At 40.5% G+C, this 24,304-nt stretch overlaps 1 long non-coding RNA gene across 1 annotated transcript; it reads right to left on the bottom strand.

The window, feature by feature from the left end:
- Window positions 1–20,616: 20,616 nt before the first annotated feature.
- LOC136363832 (uncharacterized) lies at window positions 20,617–24,058 on the bottom strand. The gene is made up of 3 exons (XR_010744061.1): window positions 23,886–24,058; window positions 22,819–22,898; window positions 20,617–22,726 (listed from the first exon to the last, which is right to left on the bottom strand). It is a non-coding gene; the product is annotated as an uncharacterized lncRNA (long non-coding RNA).
- Window positions 24,059–24,304: the final 246 nt, after the last annotated feature.

The following is a 24,304-nucleotide window of genomic DNA, read 5'->3' as shown; positions in this document are numbered from 1 at the left end:
CTCTTTTGCACAGCATCTATTTCTATTAGAAACACTGGAAAACTGATGGGTTTTTTTATTTATAGGACACACTTACTGACAAACTTATTAATAGGTTAATTGATGGTGGTGGACTTTATTTTGCAGTAAAGCTAGATCCTTTTGCTTATGTTCCTTCAGTACGATTCCCTTCCCTCTCAGTCCCCCTTTTGGGGACTTTGGGAAGTCTTTCCAAGTTAGTAACAGATTTGCTATGTCTGCAATACTGCACCTTACTATTGCAGCCTGTCAGCTGTACTCCCAGGAGCTGCTGTGCAGAGCTCCCAGGTTGACTCTTCACTTTAACTTCACTTCAGCATTCCAGTTCAGCCTAATTTCTCTAGAATGTAAAGCAAAACCAGAAAATTTGCATCTCTCTTGCAGGTGAGGAGTAACTCCTTCAGTAATCCTACTGAGCAAAAATAGCTCTTTTAAGTCTCATTTGTGAAATCTTCCTCTCTGCATTGGCTTGCAATTGTTGCTACCAACTACCACATCCAATTCAGCTAATTTTTTGAAAAAAATTCTCGAACTATATAGAACTACTTTGCACTACTCAGTAAGCATTTCTTTCTGCTGAATATTGTTGCTTCAAAGAAGGGTCAAAACAACCACCATTAGGAAACCAGCCTTGCAGATGACACACTTAAAGAACAATTCAGACCGAAGTGTGAAGACAGGGCAAAGATACACACAGCAGGCCAGTGCAGCCCTCTCACAGCCAGCCCTGAAGCTGGTAATAGCCAAAAGGTATTATCCACAAACAGGTCAGCTGCATTCACCGGGAGGGATGTAGGTGTAGAGCAGCAGGGAGATTACATAAAGCAGCTTTGCAGTGCTGTGAAAAAACATCAGAGAAACAGGGATCTCATGGGGTGAAGACAGGGAAGGAGAGACCCTCTGTGTATGATTAAAAGCAAAACTTTTAGAAGTCTTTCAGAGAAACAAAAGCAGCTTATTTTAGGACAGTATTGTACAGACTACATCTGTCACAGCTGAGGAAAGGTTTTTGCCAGAGGGACTGTCAGTAGTCAGCTGGTAGATGGACACGATTTCTGGGATTAATGACAGCTAGTAAAGCATCACATTTTGTGGCAAGGAACATGAGAGGGGTGGACATGCAAAGGACATCAACAATTGCAGAATTAAGTGGGCACAGCCTTCCTTCTTGTGGTGGGATAAAAGACTTGGTGAGAAGGAATATAATTTCCATGCAGCAGAATTAAGAATAACGTGAGAAACCCATCTATTGCAAGGGCACTGAGGCAGTGCCAGGACAAGGAGTTAAGATTACACGGGTATGTACTTTAACTCACTTGTTCCTCCTTTTTGTACCTATGCATCTGCAATTTTGCATGTGTCTTACCAAAAAGCAGGAAATGCAGAGTTAGCAGGAAAGCCATCTCTCATTTTGACCTTTTAATTATTTGGCTAGAGACAGAGGGAGCATAGGGACCCTTAACATAAGGAGGAAGAGCTTCTGTTCGCAGAACCCAGCGGGGTAGCAGATAAAATAAATCTCTACCATCAAACAGGGTTTCACCAAAAATGAGTATTTATCACTTGGCAATATATTCAAAATGCACATAGTGGGATGAGCTAAGGGAAGCACATTTTCTTTGTTTGCTGAATTCATGCAAGGTCCTGCAAGTAATACATCACTGAAGTGAGAAAAGCATTTTCTTTCTGTCCATGTCTCTGGAACTAGTCAGCCACTGGAAAGAGAACTCACCAATTTGGAATGCAAAAAGGCTCCAAGGACACAACGCTATGATAAAAAAAAATCTAATAGATAAGTGCTATTAAGGTGTGCAGATGAGATGTAGAAAAAGACACACATAGCACCTCTTTGCAGTGAACTGCTGCACATAATTTACTGGAAGTAAGGGCACATGGAAGCACTGGTGCAATGCCCTTCAGTAAAGGGCAGTTGGGGTAGGTCAACCAAAGGCTGAGAAAGAAGCCTGATATTTCCGAAGCCTGATATTTCCAAAGCCTTCAAATTCTAATATCAGCAAAAATTTAATGCCAACAGAAAATGATTAATTGTTCATTTCTGTGATAAAACATCTTTCCTCTCCTGCTCCCCAAACAACAAAAAAATTGATCAAGTGAAAACAAGCTGCCAAAGCTACACTCAGATGATTTCAAGGATAAGTTGCATCTAGAATACTCATGCATTTGCACTAGGGGAATAACCACACTTCAGGCTAGATTTTTATGTAACATATATATCCACACACAAATTAGAGCTGAACATAGGCTGAACTTCTCACAGTTTGAAATGTGGAATTCAGATGGAGTCCATGTTCCTCATCAGCCCTTAACTAAGGATCCCCTGCCCCATATAACCCTGATCAAGCTCTGAAATAAGGCATGGTACAGCATTTTTGCACTGCCACACTAAGGGGCGTGTTCCACAGAGGAGCACAGAAAGCTAGAGAGTGGCTTCTGCTTCTTGGGAAAGAGGAGCTAGGAATTTAGTAGGAACAGAAGAGGGATGAAAAACTTGCTGGAAGAAGAAACTTGCCAAGAAAATATCTGGGAGTTGTGGAAAACCAGTGACATTAATCTGGTTCATCTGTTTTCCCCACAGTTCCAGCAATGGAGCTCTGGAAACGATGTGCTCACAGCACCTCTGATATTTGAAGTGTATAATTTTTCAGTCAGCCTAGCTTACATCTTCAGACTGGAACAATCTGACAGTATTTCCTTGAGACAGAGCAAGAATATATAAAGCTATTTCAGTAAGAACTATGCTGAAAGGATGAGAAACAAAAATAAGCAGTTTTAGCAAGAAATAGTCAAAGCTTTTTCCCCTCCCTAATTTATACCAGGACTTGCATGGCCTAGAGCAACATGAAAAGCTAAAAATTGTCACATCCATAGCACACTCGTTGTTCTTTTTGTGGGTTGGCATCAGCTCCTGCTTTATTTGCCACTTTGGTCCCAGCTCGGAGAGCACAAGAACAGGCAATAACCAGCCTGGCAGGCTGGTGGGGAGCCAGGACACCCCTGGGGTACAGGGGCAGGTTCAGGAGAGCAGGGGCTCTGCCTCAGGGACTCCTTCCTCCCTCTCTTTTGTCAAGTTCTGCCCATCTGCACGTGCTGGGCTTCCCCCTGCTGAGACACACACAGGGACACACACACAGACATTGCTGTGAATTGACTTTTTGGAAAAAAACCAAAACGCCCCATTAGTTGCAGCGATCATTATAGGAGGAGAAGGTCTCTGTTAAACATTCATATAACACCAGGTCCAGAGCAAAAAGCAGCAGCAAGTAACACATGCTATTACTCACCAAAATATTTATTTTACCAAAATAAAATTGTGAGCAGTTTTTTTTTTTCCCCACATGATATTTTTTTTTCTGCAAATCAAAAGCTTCCCTCATTGCATTGTTTCTGGAACACAGGCTGTATATTAAGTTAGAAGACCTATACTTTTTGGTGATTCAGACATTACCTCTCAGACCACAGGCTCTCACAAACAGCTTTCAAGTGCCACTTATTTAAATAACATGAAAGGCCCAGAAAGGAACACAATGATCAAGGAGCATAATATACCATTTCTGGCCTAGGGAAGGTGTAACCGTATTTGCTGCATATTAAAATTAGGAAAACCATTTATCAAGACTTTTATAGCCTCATACATTAAAGTGTAAGATGCAATTCTGCTTGGAAAAGCAGCCCAAGAGAAATGGTATATCACTGAGTTAATGCTTTACTGTATCACCATCTTTTTCTCAATTTAGGAAAAAAAACCCAAAACAACACTAACAAAAGACCCATGGAAGAGCTGATAAAGGTGTAGTTTTTCTGGCCCCCACACTTCAAAAATAGGATCTTCCCACTCTTACAACATGATCAATACCAGAGGGTAATGTGCTAACAAGGTTTTAAGAAATGAAAAGGTTGTCCTTCAGCTTTACATAAAATGCCATGAACAAAATCAGCAACAAATTCTTTGCAGAGGAAGAGGGGTTTGCTGTCATATTCCAGCTACAAAAAATCCTGTTACAACTCCATGAAGGCATAATCCACACAACTGGATTTGAAGCTTCTCCTATTTGCCAGCCTATCCCCAAGACAGAGGGAAGGGCAACAGAAGAGGAGGAGCCCAGGACAAGAACACTGGTCCTCACCACCTCTCACACACCTGAGTTTCCTTCTATGGAACAGGCACAGCAGAGAAAAACAATAAAATATACATTGTAATAGCGAGGTAATTTCTGACAAGTCAAAAATCATCATCTAACCACAAAGCTACCAGTGCAGCTGGTAGGAATGTAGGTATCACCTTGCTTGCCCAGGAGGTGTTTAAATAAGCTCTTGGGTTTTGTGCTAGCTCCAGTCTGTGCATAACTTAAGTTTCTCTTAGTACAGGAGTTCATCTCTTTGGTTAAAATAAAAAAATATTTAAGTGCCAAGAAGCACATTTATGAGAGCGCTTTTTTCTTTTCTGATAGCAGGTCTTGGCCCTTTCATCAGTAGAAGAGTTTTGGAGCTCCCAAGCAGAAATAGCCAAGGAACCACAGAACTCCTTATGCAGGAGGCCAGGCCACCAGAGCACACCTGGATCTTCTCCTGAACAAAGCTTTTTCTTCTATAAATACAGTAACTGTTTATTACTAAGAATTCGTTGGTAAGTAAAAACTATCTCATTATTTGACTCTTCAGGTCTATTTGTGCAAAACATACTATTAGGATTGTTCTAGCAAATTGACAGAAGAAATCAACTTGTTTCACCCAAGGCTGAAAACCAGAGATCAGACAAATTCAGTGTGTAAACCAAGCAGACCAACACTTGTGACATGTCAGAAATGAAAGACCCTCAAAGAATTTTGATTACTGCTCAAGAATCATCCCCAGTCTCTTTACCCACAGTAGCTAACCACTTTTCACCTAGTATTTCACCTGACCTTTTCTAAAAACCAGCTCATAAAAACACAAAGAACTGATCAGCCACAAGTTGAGACCCAAGATGAAATCACCCCACCCCCACTAAGAGCTGAAAGAACCACTGGAACATTTCCAGGAAGAAATGTTTGTCTCTGTCTACTTAAGACAGCTGCTTGCAACAAAGTCAGTCTCCCACTTGGAACAGCACAAGATCATCCACTTTTGTACCCCAAATCAACATACTAAAATCAGCCCTAATGCACTGAATTTCACTCTCTGGAGCAAGTGAGATGGTCACTGCCTCAGTCTGACATGTGAGAAAACCCCACCAATTCACAGGAGTTAAATACATGAACTACACTGGAAGAGTGTTAGACAATGCTGATCTTTTCTGTCATGTTACTAACAAAACTTAGCTTGGTGCCTTTCCTCTCTTTTTGTGCCCACGTTAAGTTTAGAGTTTGGCTACTGCTGTCAGGAGACTAACACAAAATGGGATGGTTATCAGAGACAAATCAGAACAGCTGCAACTTTGAGCTTCATCTTGCATTATATCCAACACTAATCAGGTAATGCTGAATTAACTTGAAGCTGTAATGGAGACTGAGTACATTCATAGTGATAGAACTCTTGATGAGACTAGACTGATTGCAAAGATTTCAGCAGGTCAGCTGTAATGAAGCAGTTCAGCCATTATATTTCCTACTTTTGACCTATACTCCCAGTATATTTTAGAGTATATTACACTCTGCCATTTTAATTGAGAAAATTAATCTTTTCTTACAGCAATAGAAAGGTTGAATGGTTTGCAACAGTTCAGTTTGCCCTGCAATAATATTCTAATCCATTTTCTTATCTCAACCCTGCACAAGGCTTGCACCTCTAATAGTATAGAGTTCACTAACATGTCAATGGTACTTCCTTCCCTTCCCCCAGCAGCCAGGGAAAATATCCTAATATCTCAGATGATGCATTTCCCTACCACATTCACATATATGGTTAATCTTGGTTTAACTCTCCAAACTGGTTTACTCATTTACATATGTAAATGTTTGAAGGACCTACAATTCCATTTGATAGTTCCAAGATTGATGCTCTCGTTTAAACTTTTTTTAAAACTTGAAGTGATGCATTGATTATAAAAGAAATGAGACTTCTGGGCTAAAGACCTAAAAATATTGAGGGCTAGTGCCTCTGCCAGCATATTTCCTTTGATAAAGCTCTGTTAGTTCACAGCCAGGATCCAGTCCCACCTGGATTGCCTCTAAAGTAGATAAAAGTAATGCTGAACTCTGAGCCATGAGCCAGCACCAAAAGATATTTCAAAGAAAGTGCTTGTTTCCCCAAAGTTAAATTCGGATGCAAGTACCCACTACCTCTAAAGAACCTTCCTTTAATTCAAGCATTGTAAGTCCTTGATAAACTTGCCTGAAAAAATTATACATGGACTAGTCCAATAGATACACATTTGTTTTGCAAAGGTATCAAGGAGCAATAATTATATATTCTTACTCTGAAACATACATGATACTTGATGTAAAAGTGAACACAATTCTGAGCAGTCGTTTTAAGAAAAGAGAACCTGTCAAACTAAATCTCACAATCCTGTGCAGTCTGATAAAATGAAATACTACTGAAAACTGACTGAAGGTTTTGCTATACTACAAGATAAGATCTTGGCAAATGAAGCTGTTGCAAGTGTTTGAGAGGATCTTATGCATGTGGTGGATCATGTAACAGTTTAAGGCACTTCCTTCCATTAAAAAGCTGGGGCCTCTTTCTGTAACTAACACACTTGAATTTTATTTTAGGCTGCGTAGGAAACATTCTTTTGCATTGCAAAAATCCTTCTATACTGTACTTCACCAGAGGTTAGAATAAAGTTTACTTGCTTACTTAATAATGACTGAGAACATTAACTTTCTGTGCTGGTGGGAAAAGGTGCCATATTGCCCAGTATTTGATCTGCTAGCTGTGTTTCAGCAGCCTCACAGCTTAACAGGAAACAGAACAAATTAAAAGGCTCGAGTCCTACTCCTGCGGGCAGTCTCTGCACAGTCCCCTGCAGGAAGGGACAGTGTGAGCGAAGCTCCCAGCCCTCCAAGGATGAAGCCAGGTGTCACACTGTGTCCAGCAGCACCCTGCGGACACTCCTATCAGTCAAAAATGTAGCTTCAACAAAAACAGTTGCTTTTCACTCAGATGTAACAACAACAAACATCCAACCTTATCTACACGAGGCAATGTACACAAAAGCACAGTACAAGGCTACAGGAAAGCCATTTTTATTTCTTGTAGACAAGTGAAATGGGATTCCAGACAGTGAATGATATGGCCCTTCCTCTTTTCAATGTCTTTAGCTTTGTGAACAACAGTCTAGCTCAATTATTTAAAGATGATATATATGAAGACTGCTGCTAAAGGACTACAGATCAGTTCTCAAAAACATCATCTAAATATATACAGTGCCTATTATAATATTCTAAGATTTATCCTTGTGGTAAACTTATTTGCCAGATGAAATACTTCAAATAATTATACAACTACAGAAACATATATGGAAAAGTTCATTATGGATAATTTAAATTCACTCTTCATTGCTTTTCAGAATCTCCTAGGTCACTCAAGTACAACTATATAACACAGAAGACAAGCAAGTTGCCTTTTTTTTTAAACTTTAATAGAAATAGTGTGGCAGGTTTTATAGATACAACACAGCCAAAATTTATACCCTCCTGACTAAAATTTCGGGATTTTTTTCTTAGTTTCCTTTTTTCTTCTGTTTCCTTGATAGACTAATGCCTTCAGGGATTTTGCTTCTTAATTTGGGAGGGGCTGGGAATGCATGCATGCTGAAGAACACTACACTTATTTACATAATTTTGGCCATTGACTTCAATGAGAATGAGGCTAGAGCCAATAAGGCATGTTATCATAAAAGCAGTTTGCACACCGTAACTGCTCATTCTTCCCTCACCGGAGGAAGGGGAGATTAGTGGTGCCATTATCCTCACCTTACGCCGCAGAAAGAATTGTAACAGAGGCTGAGAGACTGCCAAGGGCCTTGGAGGGAAGTAGTGTTTGTACAAGAAAATAGCCTCAGAAAGAAGCTCCTGGCTCAAAGGGCAAAAAAAGCACTTTTCATTACTCTGAAAAGTGAGATAACTAAGAATAAGCCTGTCAGGTGTTTAGGTGGGAAATTAAGATAGGACAAAGACAATAATAAAGTTAACCCTTTAATCATACCTTAGAGGTATCTAGCTATTTTAACATATCAAAAAGCATCTGTACTTATGTAGATCAAAATGATGATGTAGTGAGAACAACAACATACCCTACTACCAAACACACTTAATCGGCTGAGAACATGGAGATGTTTTAACTTGGTGTCTAGGTGTACGTTTTGAACATTTTAGAAACTTAAGCAATGGAAGTTATGTGAATTAGTACATAAAATACATGAATTAGGTTGCCCATTCATATTTACATCCATGCTTGGCTATGAAAGTCCACAGAAAAGGTATCATTAGTACCACACAAATTTCTTCAAGCACTAAGCTAGTGTTTCACTCTTCTGTAGTCTAAGTATCCTAGCAAATATTTGCTCCCATGCACATTCAGATTTAAACATGAGATTGGTTACATTTAATCAACAAGGCTGCACTACTGTTTACCCCCTGAAAAGATAAAAGCAGTGCGGAAGGTTTATTCTAAAAAGAATTGCTCCAGTAAGTCAGCCCAAAATTAATACAATCCCAGTGCAGAAATCCACAGAAATTAATATAAAGACTCCTTTTATAAGCCTGATATCAAGGCAAGAAAACCAAACCCTGAAATTCCATACACATGTCTCAGCATAGAAAACCTGAAGAGAAACTAGTTTTTCTGAATGTCAAAAAATTTGGTTTCAGTGAGCTGCTAAGTTTTAGAATAATTTCTAAGAAAGAAACTATAGGTGAAGTCCAAAGAATTCTGAAATGACTAAAAATTATCATCATTTCCTCTTTATTGTCTGCTTCCTTCTAACACATTTCTTTTGTCCACTGACAAGCTGAGGCATGTAACTTCCTCTTTCAAAGTATGGCCTTTGCATAATTTAAAGGAACTGCCCCAGTAGCTCAAACAAAAGTAGTTGATACATTCAGAATTTGCCATCTGACCAAGATTTGAAGATTGATGCTATGTGGCAACAGATGGGTCAGAGCTACCTATTCCAACTCAAGTTAACAACCCCTCTCCAAAGGAGCTGAACTACTTCTACATTGTATTCAACTTGAGAATCTATAAAAACACTGGGAGGGCAGTAAGGGGGTGGACATGGAAGTCTTGGCAGAAAAGGAGGAGATGGGCCATAGCTGCACCACTGGGGGAAGAGAGGATTCTGCACTAAGTTAACATGCAAATGTGTATCAACTACACTGCTGCTGAGCTGCAGCATTCACAGGCCTCATGATATAAAAGATTAGCCACAAGTCAGGCATACAATTTGTCCCCATGTAGTTCTCTGGAGTGGACCCTTTATATTTAGTGAAATAATGAGTACAGGAAACAAAACTGAGCAATGAAAAGATAATGGCACATCAATTAACAGCTAGCAAAGACAAAGCGTGAAAAGATCAGCAAAAGAAATTTTGCCTGAAATTTCAGAAGGCAGAACAGAGTAAGCACACCTTGCTCTCGAGCAAGCTATAAATAAGCACCTTAGTGGCATCACTGAAAGACAACTCAAAACAGAGAGCACTGTCAGGCAAGTGTATTTTCGTAGGATGTAGATCTCTTGCTTATACTACAAAGTAGGCTGAAACACCTGACCTAAAATGAGAAGTGGCAAAGACAGGGCTCTAAATGCTCAACTCCAGGTCAATACTACTGAAAATGATTCTTGCTTCTACAAACCTAAACCCAAACAAGCAAACTATTTACATTTAAACAGATTTGCTGATATCTAAGCCTATTGCTTGCCTACACAGAGCTAGGATGTGTGCAACACAAAGACCAGCCGGATGGTTTATAGCCAGATTTATTTGATCTTACAGCTTCAGCCACTGTACAGTCTAAATCTGTAAAAATCATATTATAATCACTATAAAAATAACAATCATAAGAAAAAATGTCTATCCTGAATTATAATAGCATAAGATCTATAATGGATCACATAAAATGAGAATCTTTTCTTTTGATTGCTCAAGTATTAGTTTATATCTCAGGGACTGGACTACAGAGGAGTGGTAATGAAATACAGATTGGCAATGAAAAAGCAGCTTTCCATCAGCAGGCTGCTGCAAACTCCTATCCCATCTACAGGGATCCTCCTTGGCCTTCTGCAGCCAGCAGGCCAGCTGTGCTGCTCCACTTCTTACTGGCTGCATTTTAGTACCAGAAAAATGAAATGCTGCCTGGAACAAAAACTGCCCTGGGCCAGCATTGTCCTGGCACAGGCTGCTGGGCAGCCTGAACACAGGACACTGTTCTCACCTTGCTTGCTGATAAAAACAGGCAACGAGTTTCGGCTGCATGACTTTATTTCTCAACATTCCATTCAGCTACAGAGCACTTCTGGGAACTTCTGAGAAATGGCTGCCTGTCTAAGCCATGTTGCTTTGCCGTGTTCTTTCCTCTGTTTGATAATCATACCAATACTGTCTGGCACTTGGACTGCTCTGCCTTGTGCAGACTCGTCTTGCAATTACACTCAATGCTGTTTGCTGGGAGGCTGAAAGCTCCAGCTGCAGAGAGGCTGCACAGACCAGCTGCTTGACAGCAGCAGAAACCTTGGAAAATTAAGTAGGGAATGTAATTAATGATGCCTGTTCCTTTGACCAGGAGAACACTTGGACCCAAGATATGAAGCAGCAATTACTGAAGTGCACTTACAGAACTGTGGAAAGGAGCTGTAATGTAATAATGAGCAACAATATTCTACAAACTGGGTACATGTGATGCATCATTCAAATGATTACTCACACTGATCACAAGCAAACAGAGGCAGAGATATCACACACTCAAGGAAACAGTGCCAACTTGGCAGAAAAAAACCCCAAACATTTCTAATGAGAAAGGAGACTTTTATATCTGGAGGTGACTGGGCTTCCCAGGACACTCTACCTTCACAGAAATAATGGCTCTACCTGCATTGCCATATCCTGGAGATGCTAGAACTAGGCAGGTCTTGGCAGGAGCCATTTATTTTATACTTTTATGATGCTTTAAAGACTGCCATTATTATCATATCTGCAAGCATTTCTTGGTGCCAGTGAGAACATAAAATACCAGGCAAAGGAAGTCACACCTAATCTTCACTTTACAGTCACAAAGTTTTTTAAGACCAAGCAGACACCAAGAAAAAAACCAAACTCCCACTCCTCTACCAGCTGATGGTATAATTGTCTTTCATGTTCCTCAAAGTCTGGAAGGTACATGAGAAATACATCAGTAACTCAGGAATTAGAGTGCTTCAGGCAAGATGTGCCACTTATCACCAAAGTCAGGATTACTATGCTGGACTGAATTTGATATAATTATGAGGAGAGAAAACACTTCCAGGAGGAGAAATCTCAGACTTGGAACTGACAGAAAAGTGCTCAGGGTGCTCACCTCAAACTTTGCTTATTCACTGCAAGAGCTATTCCACTAGAGATTTTTTTCCTTTTCTTGTGTCAACCAGCACTGAGCAAGGTGAAAAAGGGAAAGGTATGGTTTCTGAGGATGCTTAAGTTTGACTTGCTCTTGCAGGTTTGGAGATGGTGGCAGTCTCCAAATGCTGGAGGAAAAATCCCAAAAAAATCAGTGGTGGAAACAATCAAACCTGCTCAGGATAGTTGTTGTATGTGATGCTTTTCCTAAGCTGAAGTATGGACTACAAGAATTTAAAGGTCTAGGGTATAAAAAACCCACAAAAAATACACTAAAATCTCAAAACTAGTAGACAAAAACACCTTCCAGAAAGTAGTTAAACCTAGGCTGAGGCTGTGGGATTACTCAAACCATGTTTGCAGTGGCTTGGCAAGTCCCTGTGCAGTTGGTGGTTTGAGAAGGGTCCTTGCCAGTCCTGGACACAGACCCACAGCAGGATGCCTCCACATCTGGCAGTATTTACTACTGCTCTCCTGCCTCTGGCAGGGAAGGAAGGAAGGAATGGGGACTGGCACATTGCCAGGGTTCTTTAGCTGGCCTGAGAGACAAGGGGAAACTGCTTTCCATCTTCTCAGTCATCAGCTCCAGCTGAGCTGCACTGAAACAGCTTCATTTGCTGGCTTATCCCAACTCTGTAATACTGTAGTTGACATTAGAGATTCATTAAGGCACTATTGCTATCAGCATTATATTGCTTCCATAAGCACATCCCCAACCACACTAAACCATCACAGTTTTAAAAACCAAACTTATTCAGAAAAGGAAAATCTCCAAACAAAAACAACTAAACCCAGAAGAACTTTAACTTGTTAGGAATCTGATAAGCAAATCATGACAAAGGAGTGAAGAGCTCTATCGGCTCAGACTACAGCTTTTCTGGGTGTCCCAGAGTGGAAATATCTTGACTTGTTAATTTTCCAATCTATTCAAAAGTGAAACAAAAAATTATAATGGTAATTAAAAAAATAAAAATAAAAAGAAAGAACACCTCTTCGGGCAGGAGAAAAGGGTGAATTACTTCTACCTTGCTCAAGGTAAAAGGCTTCCAGCCCTAGCGAGAGTATTGAGTGGGACACGATATCCCAAAACAGAGCATTAATAGAGAAAGTGGTGATTTACAGTACTTGAGAACGAGGAAGACAGGGTGGAAGCAAGACCTAGTTGGAACAGTTTGTCACTTTATCTTTCCATATTTCCACACTTGGGTTGGTGCCTCTCTGAGAAGAGACAAGTAAAGTTATTTCTGATCTGCAGTGTTGGAGAGTTTTTCAGAAAATCTCCAAACCAACCTTAAAACAAATCTCAACGGCCATAAATTCTTTTAGAGTGCACCTGTAAAATATTAAACAATGATCCTTACAAATGTCTACTTGTTAATGTACTCAGACCCTCCTATAAAGTCTCAAGTTGGTGAGATTAAGTCAAAGACTTCTTTCAAAGTTAGCATTCATAAACTTTGAGTGTATATTACAGGTTTTATATCCGATGACATCACTTCTTGTTTTCCTCTGTTCCAAAATGCACGAAACTCAGGCCAAATTCCATCCTCATTTAAATCCAAACTTGGTTGGTTTCAGATGAGAGTAAAGCCCAGGCCAGAATCGAATCTACTCCTGTATTTCCTGAATGAGAGACATGATCTCATCAGGGCATTAAAGATCCTCTATAAGACGAGTCTGCACCTGTCAAACACACAGCTAGTGTGTACAAAATGAAACACAACCTACATGAGTCCTCACAGAAAGGGCAACGTCCCACTCATCAAAAAAACAGAAGGAAACTCAAGTGGCACAAACAGCCTATTACAGTGTTACATAATTCGACAAAATTTGCTGATGTTGAAAAAACACTTTTCGCTCCCCAAAAGTACTGGGCAGACTCAGTTTGGCCAGAAAACACTTACCATGATGATTCAGGCATGCCAGAGAAGTGGAGAGGAATTTTTTACAAGGGCATAGATCAATAGGACATGGGAGTAATGGCTTAAAACTGAAAGAAGTCAAGTCTGGATTAGATATAAGACTAAACTCTTCACCATGAGGGTGATAAGGCACTGGAACAAGTGTCAGCAGAGAAGTGCTGGATGCCACACTCCTGGAAGTGTTCAAGGTCAGATTGTCTAGGACCTGGTCTAGTGGGAAGCATCCCTTCCTGATGGTGATTGGAATTGGAACTGGATGGTCTTTAAGGCCCCTTTCAACCCAAACTTTTTCAAACTCAAAAATTACTTCAATTGGCAAAATTTATCACACTTTGTACATCCATTTCGAAGTTTTGCAACAAATAGTATTTTTATGGTCTTATTTCAACATTTTCACAAGGAAGTTTTTCTGCCAGAAAGAATCTGATTTAATTCTTCTTTATATACAGAAAGTTAATATTCAAAGGCAAACAAGTTATTTTAAAAGAGAAAGTCATACTGAGCAATGACAACAAAAACTGTCTACTTCAATGAAAGCATTCAAAATTTTTAAAAAAATTTTTGCTTAGCCAAGCTCCCTCTTTAATAAGATTGAGTTACTTAAGTGCAGCTAATTTTTGCTTCAGATCACATTTGTTTTTAACTGTAAGCTAAATTGTATTTATTCCATCTAAAAGGAACGTAAGTCTTGACTACATTCTGTCTTCATATTAAGAGTCATGCACTGTTAGTCTCATGCAACACTCAGAGCAACACAGACTGACACAGTCATCTCCCCTTCAAAGAAATAAAATGTCCATATGTGGAGCCGCAGAAAGGACACAGCCAAGAGCTGGTCAGAACACACAGGTGTTGCAGGCACATGCAGAGGAAATGAAGGTCTGTACAGCTCTCGGCTCTGCACAGATTAATTCTCACTCTTAACCAGACTACGGATGCACATTACTGCTTTCACTGCTGTACCAATCAGCATCAGTATGGAGAGTCATTATGCTTAATTCCAGAGCTCAGAATAGTTATTAGTCAGACACTCTGGGTTAGCACCATTCTGTTTATTCAATCACACTGTAATAAATGAGATCTTCAGTACAGTTGACTGGGCATTTCTTTTGGACTTACCTTCTCCCACAGGTCCAAATGAACACAGACTAAGTACTGAAACCACTGAAGGTATACTAAACCTTTGGAGTATTTCTGTTGATGCACAAAATTACTTTTGACTGCAACATACAGGGTAGTTGATTTCCTAGTGGATCAATTTTGGGATGACAGCTCCCCATGATCACCTTTTCAGCTGCCACTGGGAAGCGCCTATTTCTTCCCAGTGAGGAAAATGAGTTACCTATGATCTTGCATGCAACCTTGGGGCTGGGGTTGGGTACTGCTGGCAGGGGTGAGTACTGGTATACAGGTGAATACTGGCAGGGGTGAGTACTGGCTCTTGGTGTCATATTTGATTAGCAAGAACTCCCATACCTGATTGCTCCTACATCTTTGATGTGATATCTTACTCAGTAGCAAGCAGTTAAACACTACTGATAATATTCCTAGATAGATTAGAAACATCCTTCATATTTTGTGGTTTCCTTTCTCCATTTTGTTTTCTCCACACCCCAATTTGTTTGGCTCCCCATGGCTTTTCCCCAGTTTCACCAATAGGAAACCTTGTAAATAATACAGATGTTCAGCTGTCCCTCTGCACTAACCTTGCCGCAGTACCACGTACAAGGCAGCCAGGTTACAGACCTGTCTTCTACCACACACCACCAGGAACCATCACTGCGGTGATGGAAACGAAAAATCCAACTCAGATTTAAAGGCATTTAGGATATGGGAGAACAAGTATAGACTTTTCACTTTTTATTTTGCTTTTTCCACCCCAATTCCTCAGACAAATTCCAACAGCACTGACCTATGTCAATAGCTACTTTTACCTTGCACTTGACTGTGTCACCTTCACTGCAGGCTCACAAATTGATCTATGATTCCCCTTTTCTCCTGATAGTTAGACAGCAGCAGATTGTCCACACATCTCAGTTCAGCAGGAAATTCTATAGTTTGACATAAAGGCAGGGCTATCCCCACTGAACACCTTCCCTTCTTTTATGTCTAGAGGATCTGTATTTTTCCCTCCCATTTTGCCAGGTCTGAATCATCGAGTTTCTCAGTGTGGTGCCCTGTTATAACTTTATCAGTTAAAGGTACAAACGCATTTTACACACAGTAATCCTCACAAATTCTCTATAACACGAGAGCATTATTCATGCTCATTTTATTTCTACTCAAAAACATTCCTACTCTAATACAATGCTACACAAACCTGATAAAAAAAAAGTCCAATTACTGTAACAGGACAACATGCTCAGAACTCAAGAGCAAGGCTGATAAGCAGCCAGATAACACACTAATGAGTAAAATTTCTGTAGTCAATTAAAGGGCTAATGAAGGTATCCAAGACATCTGTAGCATTTTATAAAGGAAAATATAAAAAGGTTCAAATAAAGCATTTTAAAAAAATACACAAACTCACAACATATTATTTTGACCACTTTGACTGTGGATAAACAGATTAGCCAAAAAAAATTCTTTGGATGATATAAGTCTTACCTGGTTATATAAAACTACATAATGGAAATTGGTCAATGTATGTATGAGAGATGCAACGGGTGAAGACTGCTGAACACTCAGATGTGTGTGCATGCAACTGCATGAACTATTTGTTCATCACAACACATTATTGTACTTGACCTCCACCTGTCCTGACTAAACAAGTGCACCTGCAAAGTGGAGCCTTGGTTGAGCCTTGGGAAAGAAGGTGTGGAAAGACCCAAGCAGCAGTTGTAGGCACAGGCAAGTGTGCCCTCCCAGAACTGTATTTTTAAGTGATATTGGTACTACAAATAGTCCATGCAGTGGGAGACAAAGATCCTGGAAAAAATAAACAATACCAGCACTACGGCTGTTCTGTAGCTATTCTGACATGAAGCTAGTGGTGAGAGAAGCACGGCAAATGTGGACCAAAGGTGAGATATATATATGACACAAAATTAATGACCACAAAGAGCATCTCTAGCACAGCTTACATTAACAATATTATCCACCTTAACAAATATCCTGAGGGTTATAAAGTCTGCAACTATTAGCACTTCTACTCTAAAGATTTGTTTCTCTTTCTAACAGTGATAACTGCTTATTTCTTCCTGCTTGTTAGGTAAACAACTAGCAGCGATGGAGCAGAAGTCAATCATGACAAACCTTACAAAAAGGCTTGTGATAAATGGCAGCAGTTAAGGCCTTCGGAACATAACTCTATATGCAGCGATGCTCTCCAGCTCCCCACCCAGTTTGCCCTCATGATGTGAGGTGAAAAACATCCATCCCAGTAACAGCCATGAGAAAGACAAGCAGTGTTTTTCTTCTAAAACTAGCCAGAGCAGCCAGTAGGCAAAAGCGTTACAGAACACAAGTATGCTTGTTTTTCCCTGATTTTCCTCTGTGACCTTGGGTATGTCATTTATTTGTCTGATTCTTTTTCTCCTCTGCAAAAATACAGATAACTATACAAGAGCTCTTTAGAACTCACTAACTCTTGAAGGCTCTCAAGGAAAAGACTGAGCCAGCAACAAGTACAAGAGAAGAAGGCTGGTAGGCTGATGCTCTTGTAACAGGGTCTTTTGCTGCAGAACAAGAAGTAATGTTTTTGAGCTGTAAGAGGGAAGATTTAGAATACTTATAGAAAAAAATATTTAGACTACATACAGAAAAAAATTTATAGTCATAGTGAGACACTGAAACAGAATAGCCAGAGAGGTGATAAAAGTGCCATTCCTGGAAACATCCAAGGTCATACTGGACATGGCTCCTAGCCACCTGCTCTAGTTGAAGATATCCCCACTCATTGAAAGGGAGTTAGACTAGATGACCTTTAAAGGTCCTTTCCAACACAAACCATTCTATGGTACTTTAAGCTGTAATTTCACTGCCCTTGGAGTTTTCTTTTTTCTAATGGAAACCCTACACTCTAAGATAAAAATCTGCTACTGATTTAATCACCAGAAAAAGGAAAGTAAGTTTAACACCCTGAGAGAGCTTAAATAAAAACTTCCCAATAATAAAGCACTTGGTCTGGTAACCTCACACTTTGATCTCAACAGGTTAAACGAAGAGTGAGGCTGCTACATGCTGGCCTTAGCATCAATTTGTCCTCCCTTTCCAAGGTGTGCATTTAGGCCGCAAACACTCAAAGATCACTTTTGTGCTACAAAATATAACCAGTGTTGCTGTTTTAGGCGTACCAAGTTGAGGTTCCCATGCCTGTCAGTGTTAGGTATGGTCTATAAAGCTGCAGCCAGAGGAGAGGGCGGTCACACCAGGGCTCACCCAGCCCACAGCACATCCCTCTGTTTCCCCACCAGCCCCCGGCTTTGCCATGACTGCCCACGGTACAGCACAGCCCAGGGCCCCCACAGAGGTGGGGCTTCCTGTGTGCCCTCTTCCACTAGGGCAATGGGAACAGCTCAGACAAAGCTGCTGTTCGAGCCACAGCCAAAATCCTGGCCTCACTGAGTCAAATGGGAATGCGCCAATGACGCCCATGAGGCTAAACCTCACCCTTTGCTGACATGTAAACAGCCCTGACTCGCTTCTAATGCCACACTGATATTTGGAGGCTGCAGGAACCTGCACATATTCATTGTCCTGTGTCGCTCAAACCGCATCATTCTGCATTTTTCTTTCAGATCAATTTCCAGAAGCAGGATGTTTTAAAATTTTATTTCATGTTGAATTATACTTTAACTAAACCCTTATATTCAATTTTATAGTTATTATTCATGTTATTTCATAACATAGGTCAATGATAACATTAAATACAGCACACTGTACTAAGCCATGTCACAAGCTTTATAAATATAACGACATGTCAGGTTAAGGCACAAATATTCTCATTTTTAAGGGTGACTACTGGTACTTGGAACTCAAACTTCTTACTTTATTTTCTAGGTCAAAATATTTCCTTTTCCCCTCCATAATAAGACTTATTGTTATTTTTCAGATCAAACAATTTCTAAACTGAAGAACAGCTGCTTTCAATATCTTTGAGCTTCTTGTATTAAACTAAAACAGCCTCTTTTAACTATGGGATCTTTCAGTTACTACAATTACTCAGAAATAATTCAAACCCTGTATGTTTTAGTTATATATAAAAGCACATTACATTTCAAGTGATGTGTAACAGTAATAAATTACTGCTAGTCAATTTAAAGTTTCAAGTGCCTTCTAATACACTTAATTTCAAAAAAATTCTAATGTAACCTTTTTCTGTCTACAGAAAGAAAACATAACACGTTGTGACTTCTAACACAAAATGTTCCCATGTAAATCAGTTCCATGTCTGAGATAAGAAATGGAAGAATTTGAAAGCATCCAGTTTATGAGAAAAGGATAGTTTAAATTTTGATTTAATAATTTGGAACTTGTAAAAGTTGTTCATCATTTTTCCTCCACAGCAGAAAAGTTGGTAAAAGTTTCAAGTTTCTGCACAACTCTACTTTTCCAATACGTTCAGGTTTTGATTTATTATTATCCAAGAACAAGCGTCTAATACCAAATTTTTGCCAAAAGGGAGTCAGAGCAGTGCTGGGGAGAGACCAGGAGTACCAGCTCAGATCAGAGCCATGGTCTGGCCACTAACAAATTTTCCATGAGCAAAGGAATTTCCAGAGCAAATAAGTTACTTACTGGACCTACATGTTCTCCCACTGCAGGCAATCATTTCCTTTTCATAAAGTAGCCCATCACTCAATACCAAATGCCATTCTGTAACCAGCTTCCCAAACCAAATATTGGCATAAGATTTTACTCATATTGCCTTCCTATCATGCAGCCTCAACACTGCCCTGGTGTTCCCAGGAAACCAGCTCCCTTAGGAAAAGGAGTTGGATGAAGTCCCTGTTCCTTTGCTCACCACAGGCTGCAGCTCCCCTCAGATTTCTATCAACTTGCTCCAGCAATACCAAAATGAGGATAAATAACTCCTAACTTGCAAATCTAGCTAATTGAAGCCTACACATCCATTTTGATTAAGTGGAAGAGCACAGGCCTTCACCTGGCCTCCTAAGTACAGACCGCTCTTGAGAAGAATGAATAAATCACTGCCTAAACAATGAGAAACCATTATGATTTTGTGGGCAAAATAATGCATAAAGACAGAACTGTGCTGAAGTTCAATTATACACATCAGACCATGGTTTCATCTGGGCTTCTCTCATTATTTGGGACAACCCAGGAAAAGAAAGGTCAAGGCAGGAGAGAGAAGGCTGAGCAGCATGCACAACAGGAAGAAACAGCAGAACATTGAGAGGAGGAGTGGTTTCAGCCAAAGCAGAACCAGCCTCTTTCTCTAGGCTCAGACACAAGCATTCCCAACCACAGCCATCGAGGACAGCCCTGCTGTGGGTCAGCAGGGGGGACAGCCTGCAGCTCCCACTGCCCAGCAGCCACACTGCTCCCAAACATACTCCATAACCACTCCCACAGTGACCTCCACATGGCTTACTCTGCCGCAAATCCTCATCAGCATTTAATTCTGAGGAATTAAAGGATTACTTCACTAGAACTGCCTGAAATAAACACCCTGAAGACAATTTCTTCAGTAGTTTACTAAATGAGCAAGCCCAGTTTAGTTTATGCATCCCTAAGAGCAGAACAAGATTAAGCAGTGGCCTCCCGTTGCCCTCCCCCCAGTCCCCATGAACCTCACCCTAGCACAGGCCAGAGCAGGCACCAGGCTCCTCCTGCACCACATCTCAGGTTCTCTGCCAGACTCCTCAGCTGCCTTCCCGCTGGGGCAGCACCCAACCTGTCTCTCCTGCTTTTGAGCACCAAGAACTCCCTCCTGCTTCAGCCAGCACCAGCCCCAAGAGCCATGCTTCTCTGTCAGCACACTACAGGGCTGATCCCGTAACCCTTTATTACTGCAAGCAACCCTGCCAAGCTTTCATTTCTAACAGGAGCCAGCCAGCACAGGACAATTAAGAAACATGCAAGGAGGCACAGAAAAGGTTGGGCTCTTGCAGTCCAACTGCTATGAACACACAGTGAATGTACATTAATCTAAGATTCAAGCTCATTTGGGATTTTTTAGCATCCAAACCATTATATGAAGCCTGCAAAAGTTCTAAGCATTATTTCTTCTTTAAATCAAGCATGGCTTACGTCCAAGTGCTTCCAGAACATCAGCTGAAAGCCCAACCAAGCCAACCTCTAGACTGCAGATATCCAACACTACTAAATTACAGAGATTCCCAAATTTCATAGTTTGTACCACATTCAAGTGACACCAAAGAGAAGCTCAGTGAGATGTTACAACTTTTCTTTTTAAAGAAAAGAGAATCTAGCCACCTTCTCACCCTCATTATCTGAAATGCACTTGTCCAGAAAGAGAAACCAATACATCCAGTGGAGACACCTCAGCTGAGAACTCATTATTAAAATCCAGTTACTAGTGATCCCCTACCCTTTTAACAATGTTTTCTCAATTTCACGACATAAGCTTCAGAGAAGAACCCAGTAACTCAGATGATCACTCAATACCAGTCAAATTACGTGAGGCATTCATTCCTAGATACTTACAGAAGTTGAAGGAGGCAGAAAAGGAATGTCCTTCCCAAAGGAGCTTTCTGCATGTTAAGCATGGAGACCCCTGCATCACTGGCCCCATCTTCCCCTCTTGCATGGAAGGCTAGAAGCTCCATACTCACATATATTCCATGCCAGGTGTCAGCACACCTGCACCTAAAGTTAACATCTCCACATTCCAATCAACGCTGCCTAATCTGTCACTAATGGAAATGCACAAGCTTCCCAGCTGCTGCAAGTCAACATAGGAAGGTTGTGACTTAGAGCTCGAGCTGACACCAGGAACTAAGGAAATACCCAGGTTCTCTAGGGATTCCATTTTGGCTGCTTCAGACAATGAGCAAGCCCTGGACTAAGCCATGTGCCAGCTGTTACTAACAGCAACCATCAACTCAGCCACAGCTACATCAACAATCTCCACCAAAGCCCAGTGATAACACGAGCAGAAACCCACACACTCTCCCTCACTATAAGGGAAGTCTATTTCTGGAGCCCTAAGAAAACCACAGGAACCCTAATAAATTTAGTGGTACTCTCTTCTACTTACACCATAATTACAGTGTCTATGTACACACACAAATATGAAGTATTATAAAAATTTTGGCTAGTCTGCTTCTTTCTATGATCATCAGGATCTGTGTTATGGAAAAGAACTTTAGAATACAGGGTATTAAAAGCAAAACATTAGCAGCACAACTACAGGCACTTTTTCTGCGGTTACAGTCTTTTTTTTTGTATTTATTTTTGGGTTGTTCCTTCAATATATCTTCCAGCCAGTACAATATATCCACACAGTATTCAAATAAATTAAAATCAAGAGTAAAAAATAATTCCCAATCATTTGCAATAGCAGGAATAAACATTTCCCCTCCCTTACCATGCTTCCACACAGACCACATGGAAGCAAAACTGTGAGGAGCCAGTTTCATCTACTTTGCAATTTTGAAACAAGAGGAGTTTTGGCATCTGCTGCTAACAGCTCAAGTTCACAATCATTTGCAATCCGCCTTGAGAGGTGTCAGGCAGTAGCTACAACAACGTTCTGTGGCATCTCAGAGATTTCAGTACAGGTTATGTATCCATACTTTCATCACTTTTTATGAAGTGTTCTAAGTGTTAATAATGAAATCGGCCAGAGACTATTAAATACTGACTGAAGTGACAGCTCTGCTATATTATTACAGTGTTTGCACAGCAATCATTCCACAGGTTAAGTTATTTTAGGATGAGTGGTGTTTAAATTAAATATAGTCCCCTGTGCTCTTGTTTCATTTAAAGTCTACCATAGACTGCCTGCATCAACATTGTGCAGAGTCAGAAAGTTTTGTGGAGTCTCATTTGTTTGTTTTGCTTTTAGTATTCTTTTGCCAGGCAAGATGAGGACTTTGAAAGAGTCCTGTTGTAATATTTCACAGGCTTTCATAGCACAAACCACCACAGAGCATGAATGATGGTGGAAACCAGGCTTAAATAATTTAACCCAAATAACTCACAAACTCTGTGCACCATCTTAGCCAATCTAAGTTTCCAACTTTTTCTGCAAAAGTCAGTGCCACATTGGGCCAAAGCAGACAAGAACAGCAAATCCCAGGTCTGTTGTATCCAGGTCTTTCTCTACAAGCACAAACACAGATAGTGTATTTAAGTCAGATAAAACAGCTTCCACCTTCACTCTGCTGTTAACAGGGCTGTACACAAGTACTTACCTACTCAAGAGCATTTTTCAGAGGCATATTATCTCCTTCAGACAATTTATGGCATTAATGAGATTTAACTAATAGCTTTCCTGAAAAGTGAGCACATTGCAATAGCTGTAAACCACCTATTTCTCAACAGGGAAATGGTTCAAGTTGTAGTTTATACTCCACTTTCTCCCAGTGGGTTGAAAACCCATAACAAACATTAGCATTGTATCCATTATTAATACTTACTCAAGCACATTTTAATAAACACCACATACATATGCATATAAGTACATACTCTACATCAGCCTTTGAATGCTCATGGCAAGGTATTTCCCAGAGCATATACCATTCCTGCTAGGGCACCAAGAACATTCACTGTTAGCTGAGAGACAGTTCAATCTGTCAGAGTAGAAAGACTAAAGAGAGCAGCACTGTGAGGCTGCAGAACAAAGACACACACACAAAAAAAAGCAATGAGTTAGATGGAGGTCTGAAGAACAGTCCCTTCCCAAAACGGCTGCTTAAAAATAAGCACAGGCCGCAGTGGGTAAGGAGGGGTCACATTCACTCACAGGGCTTATTTCAGTTTTAACATGAAATAACTATACTAAGGCTGGAGTAGACAAGTGAGAGAGAAGAAGCTGGATACTCTAATAGTAATTTTTATTACCACAAAAGCTGTAACAAAACAAGACCAATGGAAGCTGTAAAAAGGATAAAAACCTCTCCCTAATGTCTGAAGATATTCCAGCAGGGCAAGGACCAGTGCATTCAACTCAGCAAAGCTCAAGCTGGTCAAACCCCAGTACCAGTAGTTTTTCAGAAATGGCACAGAACACAACCAAAATAATCTGACCCACACCCAGCACTATACCTCCATATTGATACAGCCACTAAAAAAAACCAAAAAAGCACCAAACAAACAAAAATAACCCAAAAAACCAACCAACCAACAAACCACTTCAAAAGACATTTGCTTAAGAAACACTTATATTATCTTAATGCACTTCAGCCTCTACATCCTCTAGCAAAGCCACTCATCATCTAGAGCCTGACAGCCTCACTAACATAAAACCAGAATAACTTACCTGTCCATCCTGTGGAAAGGAGCCTCCACAAAACTGAGGACAGCCACATGTTCCCAGCAGCTCCTGTACTACAGGCAAAGCCCCCCACTTACTCCTAGGCACAGGGAAAAGCCCCAGGCCGTGCCCATCCCAACCAATCAGGCTCTGGCACAGCTCATTTGCTCATTACAAACACCGGGCAGTAGGAACAATCCCAACAGCCCAGCTGGGACCCAGAGCCCACCAAAGGAAGGCACAAAGCCCACACCTGAAGCACTGCAATGCAACGGGGACTATCCTAAATAGTCAGCTGGAAACAAGTGAACACAGCTGAAATGGGTAATGCAAAGTGCTGTGTCACAAGTTTTACTTGTGAGAGAATAATTTCAAAGTACATTCTGATTATTTTTTCCTTTTATGTCAAACTTCAGTGTGTGGAT

The sequence above is a fragment of the Sylvia atricapilla genome, chromosome 7 (genome assembly GCF_009819655.1).
Source record: "Sylvia atricapilla isolate bSylAtr1 chromosome 7, bSylAtr1.pri, whole genome shotgun sequence".
NCBI classification, from domain to species: Eukaryota; Metazoa; Chordata; class Aves; order Passeriformes; family Sylviidae; genus Sylvia; species Sylvia atricapilla.
The sequence above is the reverse complement of the archived record's forward strand: the minus strand, read 5'-3'. Positions and strand labels throughout refer to the sequence as shown.